The sequence below is a fragment of the Schistocerca americana genome, chromosome 1 (assembly GCF_021461395.2).
Source record: "Schistocerca americana isolate TAMUIC-IGC-003095 chromosome 1, iqSchAmer2.1, whole genome shotgun sequence".
Lineage (NCBI taxonomy): Eukaryota > Metazoa > Arthropoda > Insecta > Orthoptera > Acrididae > Schistocerca > Schistocerca americana.
This window is the reverse complement of record NC_060119.1, coordinates 654,029,461-654,052,331: the sequence shown is the minus strand read 5'-3', so window position 1 is coordinate 654,052,331 and position 22,871 is coordinate 654,029,461. Positions and strand designations below refer to the sequence as shown.

The window sequence follows — 22,871 nt, the reverse complement described above, 5'->3', positions numbered from 1 at the left end:
TATATACTCCTTCCACTTTTCTGCTTTCCCTTCTTTGCTTATAGCTGAGTTTCCATCTGAGCTCTTGATATTCATGCAAGTGGTTCTCTTTTCTCCAAAGGTCTCTTTAATTTTCCTCTAGACAGTATCAATCTTACCTCTAGTGAGATAAGCCTCTACATCCTTACATTTGTCCTCTAGCCATCCCTGCTTACCCATTTTGCACTTCCTGTCGATCTCATTTTTGAGACGTTTGTATTCCTTTTTGCCTGCTTCATTTACTGCATTTTTATATTTCTCCTTTCATCAGTTAAATTCAATACTTCTTCAGTTACCCAAGGATTTCTACTAGCCCTCGTCTTTTTACCTACATGGTCCTCTGCTGCCTTCACTATCTGAAGATGGTTCTAGAGGAGCGAGACCGGTCATATGAATAAACATATTCGTTGTCGAAACGGATTATAAGTAACAGTGTATAAAAAGTGATTGCGGTATCCCCGCAGACATTATGTATGTTTTTCTAAAAACTTTGAGGTTCGCAGATGACACTGTAATTCTGTCAGAGACAGCAAAGAACTTGGAAGAGCAGATGCACGGAATGGACACTGTCTTGAAAGGAGGATGTAAGATGAACACCAACAAAAGCAAAACGAGGATAATGGAATGTAGTCAAATTAAGTCGAGTGACGCTGAGGGAATTAGATTACGTAATGACACTTAAAGTAGTAAAGGAGTCTTGCTACTTGGGGAGCAAAATAACTGATGATGGTCGAAGTAGAGAGGATATAAAATGTAGACTGGCAATGGCAAGGAAAGCGTTTCTGAAGAAGAGAAATTTGTTAACATCGAGTATAGATTTAGGTGTCAGGAAGTCGTTTCTGCAAGTATTTGTATGGAATGTAGCCTTGTATGGAAGTGAAACGTGGACGATAAATAGTTTGGACAAGAAAAGAATAGAAGCTATCGAAATGTGATGCGACAGAAGAATGCTGTAGGGGTAGATCACGTAGCTAATGAGGATGTATTGAATAGAATTGGGGAGAATAGAATTTCGCAATAATACAAAACGTGCTGCCCTTCTTTGAACTTTTTCCGTGTACTTCGTCAGTCCTATCTGATAAAGATGCCATCCCGCGCAACTGTATGCTAAAAGACGATGGGCATGCATAGTAGGCAGTCTCTTTAGTAGATCTGTTACATTTTCTGAGTGTCCTGCCAATAAAACGCCGTGTTTGGTTAGCCTTCCTCACAACATTTTCTATGTGCTCCTTCCAATGTAAGTTGTATGTTTCCCGTTTGGTTTAAACACAGGTCCTTGGGGTACCATGCAGGTTCAAACACGAGTGAACCCGGTGAGGCAGCTGCCAGGTAGTGCACGGTGAGCAAATACATCAGTTCTCCGCGGACGCTCCCTGAAGAATATTGCGCGCCAGTCTGGTACCGCAGCACTCATGTGAAGAAAGTTGAGGTTCATTTCAAGGCACCTAGAGAACCATTCGTGGTACAGTCAGATCTACATGTACGTGCCGTCTGCCGATACTATCGAACATCCGTCCAGCTCGCTTTCGCCTAAAGGTGGCTGTCTATAACCTTTGCTGGCCATTTTCTGCAGATGAATCAATCCCTCTTCACGAAAATTTAAGCTCGTTACCTAGGAAATGCTTCAAATACAGAGGACCAGCATATATAGAACAAGCCCAAATTCTCTCCACTTGGTTTAGCCGGAATATTGAATGGAAACGCAAGCTGAAAGCCACGGAAACGCAGGACCACAAACTTACTGACAATCCGACAAAGTTCCAGGTTTTCGTCGTCCTTGGGAGGTGTGGATACAGCTTAATAGGTTCCGGACTGGAGGAGGTATGTGAAAATACCACACGTTCAAGTAGGGCTTTTCCACTGGCAATACATGTGACTGTCCATGTTCAGATAATGAGCCACACCGTATATGGCTTTCCTTGGCGTATTAAGAGTCTGCATGAAGCGTCCAACGAGATGCTCCACTGCACTGGGTCTTCCGACCTTCGTGTGTAGTCTGGGATAATGTTCCAGTCCTCATAATATGGACGACCTGGTTCTTTAGCATACTGATGTAGTCATTCTGATTCGAGGTACACTCACCTTAAAATGATCCATTCCATATTAATTAAAACATTCATATAACATGCCACAGCATCAGCAGATATTCGTCTGATACTGTCCCCTCCAGAGTATTCACTCCGAAAGGGTAGGATAGGACGAACGTACGCCTCCAGTAGGAATTCCTACACCGTAGTTTAAGTAGTTTTACCGATGAGGGGAGACTGAAGGGTAGCCACGCTGTTCGTGATCCCCTGCAAAATTCGCAAGTAATTTCATCGGATCGTGTTTAGTACGCCGTAAACCAATCACCTCCGCCCGCATCCCTGTCACATTACTATTTGTCGTAAGTATTATGTTTGTCCATCATATGTTGGTGGCTGGACAGCATTGTCGCTTGTTCTCATACACGTCAACTATCGTGTGACTATGGCATAATAACCGAAACTGGCCAACAGTGAAAGATAAACAATTATTACGATCAATGGCGGAAATGTTGTCATTTCAGAACCCTACAATGTCCATGCAGTTGCCACTCGCCCTATATTGGCGCCTGAAGTGAAGCACCTACCAAGCCGGTATTATTGCAAAGAGATTTTCCCATATTACATTATTGATATTCTCAACTGAAGACAAATATCTAGCTCTATAGTTTCGTTATATTCCCCTTTAAAAAAGGAAAAAACAGAAAAGAAAAAAAACGGATGTCAAGCGAAGTGTGGAGAAATATCAAAATACGGAGGAAAGAAGAAAATATATACGAAATTGCAGAAGCCTAGCAGATTTTTTTTTATCGTCGTTCAGTTAAAAGCAGGAGGAGGCTGGCACCGGCAACGCGAGGCCATTTGCGAGAGCGGCCTCTCCGAGGGAACAGAGCCGAGACGAAGATCCGCACTGCCTCGAGGATCCAGCATACGAGAAGAGAAATCGGACGTTGAAATGTTTGCGAATTCCAAAGGTACGAAACTGCTGAGGTCATCGGTCCCTAGACTTGCACACTACTTAAACTAACTTATGTTAAGAACACACACACACACACACCCATCCCCGAGGGAGGACTCGAACCTCCGGCGGGAGGGCCCGCGCACTCCGTTACATGGCGCCTCTAACCACGCGGCCACTCCGCGCGGTCGGACGTGTTAGTTGTGGTGTGTATATAAAAGCTTTTTAGTTGAAAATAATATTCCTTTTGTTGTAACTGAATTTAATTTTTTTACATAGATAATCGTAGAGTATACATACGAATTTTATAAAAATTGTATCTCTTCTGTTATAAATGGATTTAAATGCTGAACAACATACTAAACAAAACTGACTGTTGTTGATAATGTGTGTAACTTAAAGTTAGCTGTATGGTAATGAAACCAAAAATAAATAAATAAAAAACAACATATCGTCATTACATACAGAGAAGGAGGGAGAGGAATGGGAAGTAAGATCAGGGACAAGAAGGAGTTGCTGCGAGGTAATTTACTAGCAGATTCCCGACAAATAACGATAGCTGTAAGGCCTAGCAAAAAATGCACTCTATGACAAAAAAGGACGCATCACAAATGCATCGTCCGAATGGGACGGAAATCGGCAGATGTAATGTACGTGAACAGATAAACAAATGATTACAATTTCAGAAAAAATTAGATGATTTATTAAATGAGAAAGAGCCTCAAAAACTCAGCAAGTCAATAACGCCTTCGTCCACCTCTGCCCCTTGTGGCAGTAGTTATTCGGCTTGACACTGATTGACAGAATTATTGGATGCACTACTGAGGGATTTCGTGCCAAATTCTGTCCAATTAGCGCTTTTGATTGTCAAAATCCTAAGGCGGTTGGAGGGCCTTGCCTAACTGGGAGAGATCTGACGTCCTTTCTGGCCAAGGTAAGGTTCGGTAAGCACGAGGACAAGCTGTGGAAACTCGTGTGTGGTCGGGCACTATTTTGCTGGAATGTAAGCCCAGGATGGATTGCCGTGCAGGGCAACAAGACGGGTCGTAGAATATCGTCGACGTACCGTTGTACAGTAAAGCGCCACAGATGAAACCAAAGCGGTTCTGCTATCAAATGAAGTGGCCGCCAAGACCATCACACCTGTTTGTCGGGTAGTGTGGTAGCCGACAGTCAGGCTGGTAACCACCGCTTTCTGGGGCATCTCCAGATACGTCCCGGCTGCTCATCGGGGCTCATTTCGAGGGCGGATTCGTCACTGAAGACAATTCTATTCCCGTTAATGTGATTCCAGGCCGAATGTGTCCGACAACACTGCAAATGGGCTTGTTGCTGTGCAGAAGTCATGACCACCATGAGCTTAGCGCCCTTTATGTGAGTCGGCTATTAACGGTCCTTGCCGTCACTGAAGCACCAGATGCACGTCGGATTGATGATGATGATGATGATGAATACGGGACTGTGAGGGCCTCTCCGCTGACCATCGCTCGGTCCTCTCATTCTGTCGGCTCTCTAGGTCGAGCCCTTTCTTGTGAACGCTGTGTTTGGCCATGGTTCACCCAATCCTGCCAACATAGTATAATGTTGTCATCGCTCCTGTTCAAATGTAGAGCGGTTTGCCAACTACTCCAACCGGCTTGTTTGAGCCAAACTACATGTCCTCTCTCAAATGCTGACATCCGCGTGTATTGTTCACGCGCTTGTCTGCGAGGCGCAGTTATTGTCCAGCTGAGTACTCGGAATGACATTCACAATGACTCTGTGACCTGGTATCGACATGTCTCCTGTTTACTATCCTCGCCAGCTGTGCGGTGAAATTGCACTGCGGCCTCACACATTCATCCAGCGGCGGCCAAACTTTACGATTTTGTGTTTTCCGTCGATACCTATACGAATATCAGTTTGTGTTGAGTTTGCACAACTTATCCGTGGCGCGTCGTTTTTGGTTGTCTTAGAGTGTGCTACGCAAACGGATTTCCACTCATGAATGATTCAGCAATAATATTACTACTGCTAATAAACCCGGACTGATTTCATGATGCCGGCCGGTGTGGCCGTGCGGTTCTAGGCGCGTCAGTCTGGAACCGTGTGACCGCTACGGTCGCAGGTTCGAATCCTGCCTCGGGCATGGATGTATGTGATGTCCTTAGGTTAGTTAGGCTTAAGTAGTTCTAAGTTCTAGGGGACTGATGACCACAGATGTTGAGTCCCATAGTGCTCAGAGCCATTTTTTTTTTATTTCATGATATTCGCTTAGCTTATCAGCAAAATAAATAAAAGAACTGAGCGAACACTGTACTAATGAAGAAACGAAATTCACCTAGTTGCTGTGGTCTGATGCAGCACTCTAGTCTGTCTTCTGCAAGCCTCTTCATTTCTGAGTAACTACTTCAAACTAAGTCCACTTGAAACTGTGTACTGTAGGCAAGCCTTGGCCAAATTAACAGTTTCTTGTTGACTCAGGAAGTGTTCTATCAAACTCTCTCTTCTTTTAACCTAGTTTTACAACACAGTTCTCCCTCCTCCCACCCCATCCGATGCGGCACCTCTTAGTTACTCGACCTACCCACCTAACCTGTATCATTTTTCGACAACTCAGTCGTGCATACCTGCAAGATTCAAAAACTGCTACAAAATTTTTCTAAATTCATTCCGTTGCTTCAGTACGGCTGCTGAACTCAAACCTTGATAGCAGTTCACGTTATCAGATTACGAATCCGGTAATGTGAGTGCCCATTTCTGCTATTATCTCATAATAGCGAAGAAAATACAATTACGACAGGGTTCGGATTCGACATTAAACTGCAGATCGTTCTGTAACTGATTGGCTGAGCCGACTTTTATGCCAGAGGAAAAGACAGCGCCTTAACATACGGAACGTTACCATGCATTTCAAAGCGCTGTAGTGGTGAAATCTATCTCGGGTTGACGATTGTTTGGCTCTTTATGCGCAGTGGTCGCAGTTTTCCTCAAGGCAGAATGTCTTACGCGCATTTGAATAGACAGAAAAAGTGCTTGTTCTTGCAGCTAAAACGCAGCAGTAGTTTTCCCGTAATATGACACATACACTACGTCACAATGTTCCCTAAAAAAGTAATAGCATGTTGGATTCTCGGCTGTCATAGACAGGAGAATGCGTTTCCTTGTCATCGAAAATAGGGAGTGCCCTTCTAAATACCAGGAGGAATAGGAATTTTGGCAGATACCCGTTCCGAGAATTTGTTTAGATCAGGGTCGATAAGTAAACTAAGAAAATGTGAAGACAGATTCTAGATCAATTCGCCACACTCCAACTTCGTTATGTGCTACGTGTCAGAGTGCGCGGAAGACCGGTATACCGTATGTAATCATTAATCATTTAGTGTTCTGGATATGGGACGTACTAGTTAAAGCATCAATGTTCATACGGAGATAGCTCTCGAACCAGACGATTTCTCTGGCGCAGTGTTATAATGAAGAGCAGAGACAAGGAAAAAGGAACGTATTGCCATTATCATAAGGGTCATTGAAGGGTGCTCTTGTCTGATTTCAGTTATTATTTGCCGTTCAATGAAAGCAGATCTGTACTAGTGATTACCATAAGTGAGTGGTAAAAAAAAAAAAAAAAAACAGAATTTATTTGCATTCAGATATGTAGATAAATAGTTAAATAAAATGGACACCCTGCAGGATCGTGATTTACAAATATTTTTAGGCCCAAAGTTTATAGCTCATGGCTGTGATGAAAAGTAACGGCGGTACTTTCACGTAGAGAAAAATTTAGACCATAGCAGAAATCAGGCAGATGGGAGTGTTTGGCATTTATCACGGAACAACGAAATCTTTTCTGAAGCTCCCGGACATCAATTAGAAGAAATTCATCGGCGAACTGACTTCCGACTTACCTTTTTGTAGAAGAAAGAATGATCGTCTTATTTTAAATCTACCAAAAAAAAAAAAAAAAAAAAAAAGACGCACCACGAAAAAGGAGTTATGTAAATCTGTCACAAATTGATATTAATATTGGTAACGATAGAAAATGCAAAACTGTAAACTTTGGCTACTCATGCATGAATACGTGGCGCTGCGGTGCAGTTTCACCTCGTAACTGGCAAGGATAGTAAGCAGGGTGTCAATATCAGGCCATAAAGTCTTCGCGAATTTCATTACTGTATTCAGCTGGAGAGTAACTGTGCCGCGCAGAGAGACGTGTAAACAAACACGCAGATATCAGCATCTGGGACAGGACGTGTAGTTGAACTCAAATAGGCCGGCTGGAATAATCGGCGAATCGCTGGACATCTGAATAGGAGCGATGCCACCATTCGACGATGTTGGAAGGCATGGGAGAATGGTGGCCAAACTCAGTCAACAAGGAAGCACTCGACCTAGACAGACGACAGAACGTGAGGACCGAGTAATCGTTAGAGAGGCACTCAGAGCACGGGATTCATCATTATCGCCGGCCGGTGTGGCCGTGCGGTTCTAGGCGCTTCAGTCTGGAACCGCGTGACCGCTACGGTCGCAGGTTCGAATGCTGCCTCGGGCATGGATGTGTGTGATGTCCTTAGGTTAGTTAGGTTTAAGTAGTTCTAAGTTCTAGGGGACTGATGACCACCGATGTTGAGTCCCATAGTGCTCACAGCCATTTGAACCATTTTGAACCATCATCATTATCGTCGATCCGACGTGCAACACGTACTTCGTTGACCATAAGGAGCATTAATGAGCGGCTCACAGACAGGAAACTGAGCTCACGGCGCCACTTGCGCCGACTACCATTGACCTCTGTACACCAAGCCCGTTTGCCACGGTGTCTGTTACATCCGGCCTGGAATCACATTGAGTAGAATTGTCTTCAGTGAAGAGCCCCGCTTCAAATTAAGTTCCGAAGACCAACGAGAATTTGTAAGGAGGCGCCCCGGACAGCGGTGTGATACCAGCCGGAATGTCGCCGCCACACTGCCCGACAAACAGGAGCGATGGTCTAGGCAGCCAATTCAGATAGCAGGGCCGCTTTCGTTGTCGTCTGCGGCGCCCTTACAGCACGGCGATATTCTACGCCCCGTTTAGATGCCCTTCACGGCAAGCCATCTTGGGCTTATATTCCAGCAAGATAGTGCCCACCTGTGAAAGATTATATCGCTTCTCTTCGTGCTTGCCAAATCCTACCTTTGCCAGCAAGTTCGCCGGATCTTTCGCCAATTGAGAATGTTTGGAGCATTATGGGTAGGGCCCTCGAACCAGCTCGGGATTCTGACGAACTAACAAGCCACTTGAACAGTACGATATCCCTCAAGAGGACATCCAGCAACTCTGTCAATCAATGCCAAGCTGAATAGCTACTTGCATAAGAGCTAGAGGTGGAAGAACGCGTTACTGACTAGCCCAATTTGGGAAGCTCTTTCTTGAGTAATTCATCGATTTTTTCTGAAATTGCAATCATTTATTCATTTGTACATTTTCGGGCTCTGAGCACTATGGGACTTAACATCTGAGGCCATCAGTCTCCTAGAACTTAGAACTACTTAAACCTAACTAACCTAAAGACATCACACACATCCATGCCCGAGGCAGGTTTCGAACCTGCGACCGTAGCGGTCGCGCGGTTCCAGACTGAAGTGCCCAGAACCGCTCGGCCACACCGGCCGGCATTTGTACATTTATATCACATCTACCTACTTCTTTATCATACGGATAATTGTGTCGTGGCCGGATACTAGCCACTTATCCCAGAGTTGCAGCAATACCTCTACCTAAAAATAGAAAACACCATAGGATAACTGGAAATGGAAGAGAAATGTCAAGAGAAAATTTATGCGCGCGGGAAGCGGTAAACATTCTTTAAAAACTCAGGCTGGAGATACCGGTCCGTTCCCGCACTTTCTCCGCTGAAGTGGGGAACGGAGTAATTCTGGGAGCGTGGATTAGTTCCTGCGGCTACCGCCAGAGGGTTCGCGTGCTGCGGCGTCACCTCGGCGACGAGCGGCTGCGGCAGTTTGTTCACGAAGTGCACCGAGGAGCGACCCGAAGCAAGCGTTGTGCGGAAGCCGAGCCGCACTCAGGCAGGCAGGTAGGCAACGTCAACCTTTAACCTCTCAGCGCCGAATACTCACTCGTTTGTCGACCTGACTGCGTCTGTATCAATTTTAGTGTAACCCACTTATTGCTTCCGTGCTCTACTCTTACCAGCAAGTTTACTTAGTCACTCTTGCAATTGTTTACTGTTTTCAGCACTTTGTAAGTAAGATGCTGTCAGCATGTGTTTGTCGAATAACTGTGTAGCACGTGTGTGTGTGTCTTTTTTTCACAAACTGGTGAGCATGTGAACTTGAGGCCACGATTTTACTGCATACAGTGTGATGAACTACCGCCTCGAAAGTCGAGAGTACAGTTCGGTGAAATGTAAGTTGGCCTACGTAACTCATATCGCTACTGGGAACCGGTGTCGTGACCCGTTTTGCCTGGTGGAACAACAGCACTACACGCCAGCGGGCTGGTTACGAACGGCTGAAGTATTTCTCGCATCACACCCGCCAATGTCTTACAGCGATGCATTTGTTGTTTCTTTACGCAGTAGCGCGCCAGCTGCAGTTGCTGAAGGTGTTCTTGGTACCCCGTACGAGTTCACGAGTGTTTAGCTTGCACCTCACACCGTTCTTATCGAATCAAGTTGATAATTAGTGGAAAACGCACTTGAGCATACGAAAGATAAATCTGTGATACGACTGTGAAGCTCCAACGCCTGATATTCAAGAGTTGTCATTTGATGAAAGACATTGCATACCGTTTTCAGCCGAAACGTTTCGTCGATCACCAATGAAATTCGTGCCAAGTATAAAGCTGCGTGTGTGTGTACAGCGAAGGATATATTGCGCATTCTTTCGCGCACGTATAGTTCGCTTCAACGAAAGGAATTGTAAAAATTAAACGATAGTTCTCCGTAGATGACTGGAGTGGCTTTCCAGCCAAGCTGCTTCAACCAAACAATTCTGAAACTGGTCTCTGTGCTTCGACTTGAGTGTGGCTAAAAGGAAGTATTGTTTGTTTGATGGTACTCCTAATCAACAACAAAGTGTTGCTCGTTTTCCACCACCTCTTCATAGCTTACCCTCCTCTCTGCGATTGCTTTTTGTTTTGGTAACTCTGATTGGCATGGTCTTGCAGTTTTCGCCCAGAACGGAAACCTTACTCTGTAAGCATATTTGTACCACGCAGATATCTCTTGTACAACAGAAAGAAATGTGTTGCGCATTAAGTCCTTTGATTACACAGTGACTAACTATTCGAATAATTCAGCACTTATGCAACAAGCGGAGACGTCTGTCGATCTAGGCAGGGGCATGGTCTGTCCTGCCGCCAGACATTAGTTCTACACACTCCAGCATTACATGGCATTGAGAGGTAACTTCATCCAAAACGCTGGTCGTCAGTTACACCGTTCAGACTAGCTGTTTTGCTCTCGTTTCTTACGAACAGGAACACGAGCTTTTTGTTCGCTTCACTGATTACTTACGTAGACCCTGCTGCAAACGCGTCAGATGTCGCGACGCTAAGGCAACGCGAGCGTGCTCCGGAAAGCCATTTCCAGTACTGGTGTGGCGACCTTAATACAAGTACCAGGAAAACTGCTTCAACGAGAACACTGCCTCCTGCGTCATTTTCTTCAATCGAGCGATCACTCTCTCTGATTCTACCGAGAAACCAAAAACAGTAAGGAATATGCAGGATCCTGCTGCGCCTAACATTTCCCCCTTCTGTGGGAGACATCCTCAGGTTATACACGCGAAGTTAATTAACTTTCCGCCACTTAATCAAGTTTACGTTCTAAAATTAACTAACTCCGTCTTTACAGCCTCTAAGGACGTCCCCCGCGATAGAAGATGTAGTATTGGCACAGAAACATGCCATAGACGAAGTTGTGAACACTATAAAACCGCTAACACTGCTGATGAAAGGGAAAGATCTGGCTGACGTGGCAACTGATTGCTAATTCCTTACTAAGACTCAAAATATTCTTCAGAGGCTTAAAAATAATATATAAAATTGGTGAAATGTATTCAGAGGAATTTTATCCTATTAATAATGCAGTGCATTACTTAAGTTAGCAGTGGAGGAGTAAAATGTACATGCGATTATCCGCCCTGAAATTGACCAGATACTCGCTAGTGTTCTAGTTAGATAACCCCACACACACACACACACACACACACACACACACACACAGACAGACAGAGAGAGAGAGAGAGAGAGAGAGAGAGAGAGAGAGAGAGAGAGAGAGGGAGGGGGAGGGAGGGAGGGAGCGGAAGGGGGAGGATGAGTTACAAACAGGATTCGTTCCGGTACTCGCTACGTGAATAAATGACTGCCAAGTTGCTGCAGGAATAGCTAGAAACAGGATTTATCTTCGTTTTTGCTTCTCGCTTTCTATAGTACTGTCAGGCTTCTCGCCATCTGTGACATCACAGCTGTTTTCTGCCGATACATTCGCGGATGACAGCCGTTGAGTGCCAAGGGAGCTACGGAGAGAGAAGGTTGGTCAGTTAAACACTGTTTTTTGCGATAGCACTGCACAGTCAATATTGTACCACAGCCGATTTACCGTGCAAACTGTTAATCTGTATGTCACAGCTGATGCTTTACTTTCCCGAAAAAAAAAATCAGTTCCTGCGAGTATATTATGTCGTTCACATCTGGCGTCCTTTTACACATAATTTTCTTTCGTAAGTATTACTCACGTCTAGCTATCAACCTTGCATACAGTTATTCACAATATTGAAGAATCAGCTATTTCACAGCACATTCATGCAACTCAGTATAACGCCGGTACTGAAACTTTTCTTTTTGGGAGCATGATCTGTCCCCTTTACTGTCGACGCGCTCTTTACTTCTTTTGGTTGTCAGCTAACAAAATAACGTAAACAGCAAGCTGCTGAACTTATCTGTGACCGTATACTTTACATAGTAACACGCCTCGCCTTGGGATGTGTATGCAGCTGTAGTGTTTCATACGAATTCACTTGGCTGGAGTCGCACTTGGATTTGTCTCTTTTGAAATAATGTCTGTACAATAACTTACGCTTGAGCCTCCAAAAACATGTGCCATTCTTAGTCAAAGAACGGAAACAGAACAATCGTAAAATCATGGAACTACGCTTCACCCTTCGTGACGAATAGCTTCTTTGGGTGTCTACCATACACAAAAAATCGTGTTTTTGGCACAATGTACTTACCTCCAACCACTGTTTTGTATTACACAACCTCGGGCCTGGTAGGATCATGCTATCATATTATTTCCGGTGATCAGAAATTTAGACTTTCTTTTCTGCTTCGGTTTGGATTCGCATAGATTGCTTCGCACTGTGATTGACAGAGCAGTTTGAGATGCTGACTGAATTCGTACTCAACTTTCCACGTATCTCTACATTTAAGGACAGTCTCTCCAGTACTCGGCGACCACAACCATTGGAGATTGAGTTTTCGATAATTAATGCTTTTAGCTGTTGACGTGACACCACCCCTCACTTTTGGCGTCGGCTTCCTGCTCATGGTAGGCCCAAAGCTCGTTTTACACAAGACGAGAATCTGGCCAATAAGCAGGCACCGTCTCCCGCACCTGCGTGCTAATTGAGCAGCCACGGGAGCTCTTATTCGAACTTAATGCGCTCCATTTATCTTCCATAGTTTAAAATCAGGAAGTGACCCCCGTTTTTTTTGCTTACCTAAATGGAACATAATGATCAGTTTGCCTTTAGGAAAGGTAAAGGCAGCAGAGAGGCAGTTCTGACGTCGCGGCTGATAATGGAACCAAGACTAAAGAAAAATCCAGACACGGTCATAGAATCTGTCGACCTGGAAAAAACGTTCGAGAATATCAAAAGGTGCAAGATGTTCGAAACTATGAGGAAAATAGCGGTGAGCTATAAGGAGAGACGAGTAATATATAACATGTACAAGAGCCAAGAGGGAGTAATAAGAATGGTAGACCAAGAACGAAGAACTCGGATAAGAAGTGTGTAAAACAGGGATTTAGTCTTTCGCCCCTATTGTTCAATCTATACATTGAAGAAGCCTTGATGGAAATAAAAGAAAGGTTCAAGAGTGGGACTAAAATTAAAGGTGAGAGAATATCAACGATAAGATTCGCTGATGACGTTGCTGGCCTCAGTGAAAATGAAGAAGAATTCCAGGATCTGCTGAAAGGAATGAACAGCCTAATAAGTACATAACAAGGATTGAGAGTAAATAGGAAAAGACGAAAGTAATGAGAAGTAGCAGTAATAAGAATAGCGAGAAACTTAACATCAGCACTGACAGTCACGAAGTAAATGAAGTTAAGGAATTTGCTACCTAGGCAGCAAAATAAGCAACGACGAACGGAGCAAGGAGGACATCAAAAACAGACTAGCACTGGCAAAAAGGGCATTCCTGGCCACTAGAAGTCTACTAGTAACAAACATAGGCCCTGACTTCAGGAAAAAAATTCTGAGAATGTATGTTTGGAACACAGCCTTGTATGGTAGTGAAACATGGACTGCGGGAAAACCGGGCCAGAAGAGAACCGAACATCTGAGATGTGCTACAGACGAATAAGGTAAGGAATACGAGGTCCTGCACAGAATCGGAGAGGAAAGGAATATGTGGAAAAGGAGCTCTTGTACAATCGGACAGGTACTTTCAGTGCTTTCCAATATAGTTATTGTTCCTAATATCATGTGGACATGTTCCGGAAGAAGCTGAATTCAAATACACCTTGACATCTCGTTCAGTGTTTTCCTAATTACTGCAAGTCACAGCAGCCGAATCCCGGTACGCTCCCATTGTCAAGTCGTCATCCTGTTGTAAGACGAGTTTCTGCTGAGTTTCTAATAACCTAGCCGCAAACAGGATGCCAAAACAGGACACATGCTTAATTTCCATGAAATTCTTTTGACCGCATGATCAGGATTTCGTTCGCTTTTTAAGTCCTTCGTCTTAAGCTATTTATTACATCCTTATGTGTATTTGTATCATTTGTCTTTACTTACACAAATGCCCCGAAGGAAAATGTTTCATGTTCAATTTTCAGCTGCGCTGGATTGAATAATAACTCGTTCCATAATATTCTTGTTTCCATAAAGATGACACTGTTTTTAAAGCTGAGCTGTACCGAGCAAGTAGATAAAACGCACAGTACGGAGATGGCCTCCAAGCTACTTCAGAAAGAGCAGTCTCTTCCAGGTAACACAAAGCTACGTTCCGTTTGTGGTTGTCCGCGTGTGAAGTAGTGAAATATGCATATACTGGTAAGCTAGTTAGTAGTTGCCGCCTTTTATGTTTCGTTTAGTTTTGCAAAGTACGTCGTACGCTGTAGCAGAGCGGAGACTATTTCCTAGCCATGTCATAGAAAAATCATACATCATACCAGAAGTTTGGTCTGCCTGTTCAACGATCACGGTGTTCATCACCGCTAAAGTAATCTCTGACAACAGGTGCTTGGGTTGTCACACGTAAGTTGCTATAGATCTGTTCAGCCCTTCGCTATTTCCGTAACACAGGTTTGCAGGCCTGTGACAGAAAAAGTACGTACTTCGTCAGAATAAAACGTACGAATTTGTATGAAAAATTAGAAACATACTTGTGATCTCAAAGAAATTAAAACATATTATCACATTTAAAAACGGAAATGAATCATTGCAGTTTCTTTAGAAATTTATGTCATTCTTAAAAATATGTGCCACTATTTTTCACATGTTGTCAATTAAGGAGAGCATAAAATTTCAATAAAATACGTATTTCGAATCAAAATTGTAAAGTTTCACTGAAAAGGCTGTGTGTGTGTGTGTGTGTGTGTGTGTGTGTGTGTGTGTGTGTGTGGCTTCATTTTCACAGCTTTTAAGAAAAATACGCGTCTGCTATAATAAACAGTGAAAATGATCCACTGTGGCTATAATTTACTCCTTTGATACTGCCTCCCTGCCCTGGGAAATTCGCAACTTTTAGATGCGTGATTGTTTTCACTTCTTTGAAAGTTTGCATTTCGTTTCATCTGATTACAATAGTTGAAACTTCTGGAATAAAGTTCTTACACAAAAAATCTTTAGCAAAACTAAAATATTAGAAAACTGCCACCGAAGACGACGGCATAGCCTTTCGAAACGTGTTTGGTACTGATAGATAATATTTCTGAGAAGTACTTAATTGAACAGTACAGATGAACTAACAAGGAACATATTTCGAAATATGTTCCTTGGCTTGATTTCATAGTCTCTCCTCTGTTCGATCGACGAATAGTTCATGGACTGTAGAACAGCTGTCTTTTACACATTGCCACTTGCCAATTGTTTTTTTTTTTTATTTTCGATTTCCTGTTTTTCTTAAACGACCCGTCGCAGCGACTTCATCTGAGAAAGGTCGCTGCTGAATCAGTGAGGCAACGATGGCCAAACGAAATCGGCCACAACCTTGTTGAAGAACGTATTAGAACTCCCGCTCAGGAATTCATCTTTAGTTCAGTGTCAGCAACCAATAAATTACTGTAGAAGCAACAGAACGTGTTAAAATGTAAATGTCGTGTGACTAGGGCCTCCTGTCGGGTAGACCGTTCGCCGGTTGCAAGTCTTTCGATCTGAGCACTGCTCATTCATGTCAAAAGTGTGACTGAAACGTTCGTGTCATTTGTGGACATTCTCCCAAAGACGAAGACTGCGCCGAAGTAGAAGGTTATGGGGTTAGGATTTTATGCGTGTCTGGTTCAATATTGAGAAAACTACTCAAAGTAAAACGGAATCGAAATTGAACCTAGAGATTAGGCAAAAAAAAGAAAAAGAAAAGGTATTCTGACAAAAAAATTCCTCCTGTGCCTTTGGGTGTCACTGTGTGCATTCCGATTCTCGAAGTCGACAAAGGGCGGGGTGACTCACGCGATCTGTTGGCTGTTGTTACGACCGTGGCGGAAGATGGCTTTTACCGACCTGGAACTGCAGGAGGAATCTTGAGGCGGCTCTATGCAAGATCAAAATTCACAGTATGTCGAAAGAACTTAATAAGAACTGAAGACGTTCCTGCCGACAAAATATCTCTACAATCTAAAGCTACTTCTCAGTCTACAGCAAGCGGCCAAGGACGTCAAAAAGAAAATAAAGTGCAATTCAAAATGTCAGTCTAGACTTCTCTGCTGCAACAGGTAGGTCATGCCAGTCCTGCTTTGTGTTTTACCGGTAACAGGATTTTATCTGCATTCTTCTTCAAGTCGTGAAATGTATTAAACGTGCAAGATCAAATTGACAAAATGTTAAGTTTTTTTAAAGTAGAAAATGAATACTTACTGTAAAAAGTACTTCAATCTCAGTTCTGCTTTCATTGCTTTCCGGTAAGAATATCCTGTGCTTTCTTAGTTTTATTCTTTTAGTTTCAAATGCGTATAAATAATAACGCCTTCAAATTTGAACTCTTTTAACACTTTGCGTAAATGGTACTGATCATTCCGTATAATGCCTAGGAATTGTATAGTGCAGCAAGGAAAAGTACGTAACGTTTTCACAAAAAACTTATGTTTCATAGTTTGACTAACAAGGGGAGGCCGCCAATTGTGAAATTCAGATTCGATTCATATTGCGCATAATAAAAGCTCATGGCCAAAGGTGTAATGTGGCAAAGCACCAAGATGCACTTCTCAGCCGTTGTCGAGAAAATCGACAGTTAAAAGAAACCGTTGCGGTGAAATACTCTCGACGATTAATAATTTTCTACAGCGTCGTGGCGCAGCGGTAAGCGCTCGGGTTCGTAATCCGAAGGTCGCCGGATCGAATCTCGCGCCATGTAATTTTTTTTATTATTAGTTTTTTGTAATTATGAATTACTTATGCATGTTGGTGAAGGCGGATCGCTCTCCAAATGTACCGCCTCCATTTTTCCGTTTTTTTTTAACAGGGTGTACCAAAGCTCTCCCGTCCGCACTGATTTTCGACAATGTTATAAGTTGCGCTAGGAACCGCATCTACCTTCTTTCGAAGTTAGCAGGCAAGAACGCTGTTATGCGGCGGCTCGTTTCGGCCCATTCAACATCTGTCATTCAAGTGTAACGAGCGAGTAACAGAGTTTATATTTCATACCTGCCACAGCAAATTTGTGTTCGTGGGGTCTCTATTCTATTTCGAACGTTTGACTTACGCTATACGTATTCGTTTCGGAATATCGTTTCTACGTCTTCCGTTAACTACAAGTGGTTATCATTATGAAGACAATTAATAACATTTGTGAAATTCAACTTTGTTTGCGGAAAACATAATGATGTTCGAAGTCGCCATTTTTTCCACGACAAACGACTTTCAACAACTTATTATATGCATAATTGTTGCAACTGATTGCCGGGAGAATTATAAAAAACAAATACTAAAAAAAAAAGGTTGCATGGCGCGAGATTCGATCCGGCGACCTTCGGATTACGAACCCGAGCGCTTACCGCTGCGCCACGACGCTGTAGAGAATTATTAATCGTAGAAAGTATTTCACCGCAACGGTTTCTTTTAACTGTCGATTTTCTCAACAACGGCTGAGAAGTGCATCTTGGTGCTTTGCCACATTACACCTCTGGCCATGAGCTTTTATTATGTGCAGTATGAATCGAATCTAAATTTCACAATTGGCGGCCTCCCCTTGTAAAACCATCAGGCATTCTATACATTACCTAGGTATTCTACGGAATAGCGAAATTTCACGAAGTGCCGGTAACATATAGGCGTTGCTCGAGCAGTCAGAAGTCTGCCACTGCTGTGAAGAATGCTAACACTCGCGAAATGCCCGGCCTTAATTGCGTCGCTGCTGTATGCGCTTTCTCCGCGAGTTGCATCGTCATCGGAGCAAGTGGCGATGCGTAATTAGCGCAGTGTTTACAAACGCGATGCGTCGCCGGCGCGGGCTGCATTCCTCCAGACTGGCTGCCCGCCACCGCCCACCTGCCGCCGCTCTTAAAGCTGCCACCTCCTCCCCCTCCTCTTCTGTTCCCAACGCTGTGGAAAACCCGTTATTCTGCGCAACGACGACGTAATTTGATGATACTGGCTCAAACGTTAAAACTGACATTATTTTACCTCCGACCAGGAAAGGCTATTCGTCACTTAGGACTTCATGGTACAACAGTCTAATGAGCACAAGTAGCCCGTCTTTTTCATCGTCATCATCATCATCTTCTTCTTCCTGTTGGAACGGGTCCTCTTTTTGTGTCAGTTAACCCCTTTTCTTGGGTCCAGTCGCAAATCTGCTCCGATATTCGGTAAAAAAAAAAAATGGTTCAGATGGCTCTGAGCACTATGGGACTTAACATCTGTGGTCATCAGTCCCCTAGAACTTAGAACTACTTAAACCTAACTAACCTAAGGACACCACACACATCCATGCCCGAGGCAGGATTCGAACCTGCGACCGTCGCGGTCACGCGGTTCCAGACTGAAGCGCCTAGAACCGCACGGCCACACCGGCCGGCGATATTCGGTAAGCTTGTATTTTTTTCACTAAACGGCTAATAGATCAGTAACTCGTTAAATAACTAAAAGATGAAACAAATATGCATGTAAACCGTAAATGTCTTCAGTTTGAACAAATTTATTTAGGCACAACAAATCTGAACAGTGAAAAACAAATACTACACGAGGTTACGAAAGTATTTTGAAGTAAAATAAATATATTAAGACTTCCTTGAGACGTCGTACATGTAACTAGAGTATACCTGCGTCAGACATATTTAACATGCTATGAGAGTGCTGATATTGGACGTATGTATTGTTCCCGACATGTATATGTAACATTTATTAAAACGGGGTCATTGAAACAGAACTGCAAATTAGGGAGCCTTACCTTGTATCCGAGAAGAAGAAATGTACGCTACCTGAGCACTGTACACATCCCGCGGACCACGTATGAAAATGATTCAAAATCTTCTGTCTCGAATTAATGACAAGGCAGTACAGTTCCTCATAGTATGTTTTAACGTAACACTGGAGATGTGAGACACAGAGCGAGGATCTGTAGAACAACGTAGTATTAAAATGTCCCATTAGTTTGTAAAATTGGCAATGGCCTTGCCGCAGTAGCTACACCGATTCCAGTGAGATCACCGAAGTTAAGCGCTGTCGGGCGTGATCGGCACTTGGATGGGTGACCATCCAGGCTGCCATGTGTGGTTGCCATTTTTCGAGGTGCACTCAGCCACGTGATGCCAATTGAGGAGCTACTCGACCGAATAGTAGCGGCTTCGGTCAAGAATACCATCATAACGACCGGGAGAGCGGTGTGCTGACCCCACGCCACTCCTATCCGCTTCCTCCATGAGGATGACACGGCGGTCGGATGGTCCCGGTAGGCCACTCGTGGCCTGAAGGTGGAGTGCTTTAATACGTAAAATTGCGCCAAAAGTCGGAGATAAGCGAACAAAACTACAGTGCATAAACGATTTAAAGGACAAACACATCAGTGCCTCACAAAGATATATTAAGGTCGTTCAACTTCCGTATTTGTGCTTCAGAAAAATAGCCATGAACCTTGACGTGGAACGGCGAAAGGTTATCCAACCGAGAGGGACTAATATGCCCTGACGGGAAAAAAGATAAAACTCATGATGCAACCGACCACAATGTTCAGTGCTGGCGAGCATGGGATGTGATTAAGTAACCACAGCGGAAAAGCTGGCGGTCTTCTTCATACAGCGTAGATAAAGTTCTTACGAAACAGATCAACCTCTTGAAACACAAATAAAAGGGAAATGAATTTTAAGCGGAATACTGTATGTCCTGTTGGCCACCTTGAGAAACCAGTTACGCCAAGTAGTAGTGCCCCTGTTGGAGCAAACAAGAGATGTAATGCAGTGGTTAAGGCTCTAGACTCTTGATCGAGATAACCAAAGTTCAGTTCCCTTTCTCGCAATCAAGAGTTTAGATTACTATTGTTTCCTTAAATAACTTCAAGCGAATAGCGGGCTGCCTCTTCTGAATAAACCGGGGCTGATTTACAAGCTAATGGCCACACTGTCAATAACAGGATAGTTATATTCTAACTCTTATAACCACTATATGATAAAAAGTATCCTGACAGCCTGTGCCAGTAGGGAAGCGTTAACAGCAGAATGGGTCAGTCAGGAGTGTCAGTGACTTCGACCGAGCGAGGTGGCGCAGTGGTTAGCACACTGGACTCGCATTCGGGAGGACGACGGTTCAATCCCGTCTCCGGCCATCCTGATTTAGGTTTTCCGTGATTTCCCTAAATCGCTTCAGGCAAATGCCGGGATGGTTCCTTTGAAAGGGCACGGCCGATTTCCTTCCCCATCCTTCCCTCACCCCGAGCTTGCGCTCCGTCTCTAATGACCTCGTTGTCGACGGGACGTTAAACACTAATCTCCTCCTCCTCAGTGACTTCGAACGCGAACTAGTCAGTCGACGTCACCTGAGTAACAAATTCGTCAGTGACATTTCAATCCTTCTTGGTGACGTGATTGTGAAATGGAAACGCGAAGGAATAACCACAGCCAAAGCAACATTAGGCAGACGTGTACTGACGGACAGGGACCAGCGAGCCTAGCGGATGGTTGATGTAAAAAAAGCGCGTGAAATCAGTGAAAGAAATCACTACTGCGTTCTAAAGTGCTGCTAGTAGCTACCGCATGACTGCGCTTAAAGAGGTAAAAATAACAAGATACAACTGTCGAGCAGCTTCTCGTAAGCCACACATTTCTGTAGTCAGGACCAAGCGACGCTTGAGGTGGTGTAAAACGCGACGTCACTGGAAATTGGAAATTTGTGGTAAGGTCTTATGGGACCAAACTGCTGAGGTCATCGGTCCCTAAGCTTACGCACTACTTAATCTAACTTACGCTAAGGACAACACACACATACACCCATGCGCGAGGGAGGACTCGAACCTCCGGCGGGGGGAACCCCGCGGACCACGACAAGACGCCCAAGACCGCGCAGCTACACCGCGCGGCTGACGCCACTGGACAGTGGCTGACTGGAAACGAGTGATTTGGTGTGATGAGTCAGGCTGTGCCCTGCGGCAGTCTCATGGAAGGGTTTGGGTGCTAAAAGGATATTTTCGTATTTAAAAAGCGGAGGGTGATATTTCCCTGTCTTGTCAACTTATACAGATATCTATGGTTTTGTAAATCAATAATGAATCAATAAGGACGACTGTCTCGCGGGCCCCTCAAAAAAATCTACTTTAATTTGTGGTTCCGCTCTCCTTGTCCAGTCAGGAAGATAAAGAAAACAGAGTAGTGGTAACCTCCATTCAACCATGGCTACTACAGACAGAGCTTCATCCCGGATAGCACAAGGAAGGGGCAGGAAATCGGTCGTGTCCTTTCACCACCCCGATGTTTCACTAAACGGGTTTAGGGAAACCATGGAAAACCTAAATGTAGACGATAGGCGCGGAATGGACGAAGGGGATTATGTGGATTTCGATTTTTTTCGTACTTACAGGACTTGAAGGGCAGTGATTGGACGTAAGTTCCCTAAAAAAGGATGATGTAATTGCCAAAAACACTGGTAAAATCTACTTTGAAGATACTGATACCCGAATGCACCAAATTTACCAAATTTATATTTTTTCTGAATGCTAACTTGTTCATTCGATTAGTAATTACAAATGAAATTTGTTACTTTGATTAAAAACTGAGAATCACACCAGTAGTAGATAATTAACATTTTAATTTAAGAACAAGTAGTGAAATTCAATAAGAATGAACCTCCAGTACAAGGTTGGTGGTTCTTACCCCCCCCCCCCCCCCCTCCCCCCCCCCCCCCCACAATTTTTATTTCCAGATAATACTAAGTAACATGTGTACCAAGATTGGTTCCAATTGATGCAGTAATTTAGGATGAGATGTGGAAACACACAGTGATCAAAGTGTAGAAACTGGTTTACAAAAGGGACAGTAAGGAAGCCACAGACATTGAAAGTCTGGGTGATCTAGCGAAACACAAAAAAAAAAAAAAAAAAATGGCTCTGAGCACTATGGGACTTAACTTCTGAGGTCATCAGTCCCCTAGAACTTAGAACTACTTAAACCTAACTAACCTAAGGACATCACACACATCCATGCCCGAGGCAGGATCCGAACCTGCGACCGTAGCGGTCGCGCGGTTCAAGACTGTAGCGCCCAGAACCACTCGGCCACCACGGCCGGCCAGCGAAACACATATTCAGAAATAAACACCCAAATTCAGAGGTAGCCCTGTTAAAAGTATTCATAAATTGTTACATACTGACTGTACACTATATGATCAAAAATAATCGGACACCCGCACAAATATACGTTGTCATATTAGGTGCGTTGTGCTGCCACGTGCACCATATCAGGGACCTCAGTAGTCATTAGACATCGTGAGACAGCAGCATGGGGCGTTCTGCAGAACTCACGGACTTCGAACGTGATCAAGTGATTTGGTGTCACTTGTGTCATACGTCTGTACGCGATATTTACACACTCCTAAACATCCCTAGGTCCACTAGTTCCGCTGTGATAGTGAAGTGGAAACGTTAAGGGACATGTACAGCACAAAAGCGTACAAGCCAACCGCGACTTTTGATTGACAGAGACTGCCGAGGGCTGGAAAGGTTCTTAATGTGTAATAGGCAGACATCTATCCAAACCATCACACAGGAATTCCAAACTGGATTAGGATCCACTGCAAGTATTATGACAGTTAGGCGGGAGGTGAGAAAACTTAAATTTCATGGTCGAGCGGCTGCTCATAAGCCACACATCACGCGAGTAAATGCCAAACGACGCCTCTCTTGGTGTAAGGAGCGTAAACTTTGAATGACTGAACAGTGCAAAAACGTTGTGTGCAGTGACGAATCACGGTACACAATGTAGCGATCCGGTGGAACAAAATAAACATGTTTTGTGTTCACTT

The 22,871-nt window shown here is 43.9% G+C and overlaps 1 protein-coding gene across 4 annotated transcripts in view; it reads left to right on the top strand.

The window, feature by feature from the left end:
* The window catches only part of LOC124608169 (long-chain fatty acid transport protein 1-like), a 391,222-nt gene that overhangs the window by 259,836 nt on the left and 108,515 nt on the right, over nt 1–22,871 (top strand). The window contains exon 1 of one of the 4 annotated variants that reach the window (XM_047139966.1): nt 8,942–9,052. The exons of 2 other annotated variants lie outside the window; for them this stretch is intronic. The gene's annotated coding sequence lies outside the window, so the exon portion shown is untranslated. Of the gene's footprint in view, nt 1–8,941; nt 9,053–22,871 lie in introns of those variants that run through there. One more of the 4 variants, XM_047139967.1, reaches the window with a different exon arrangement.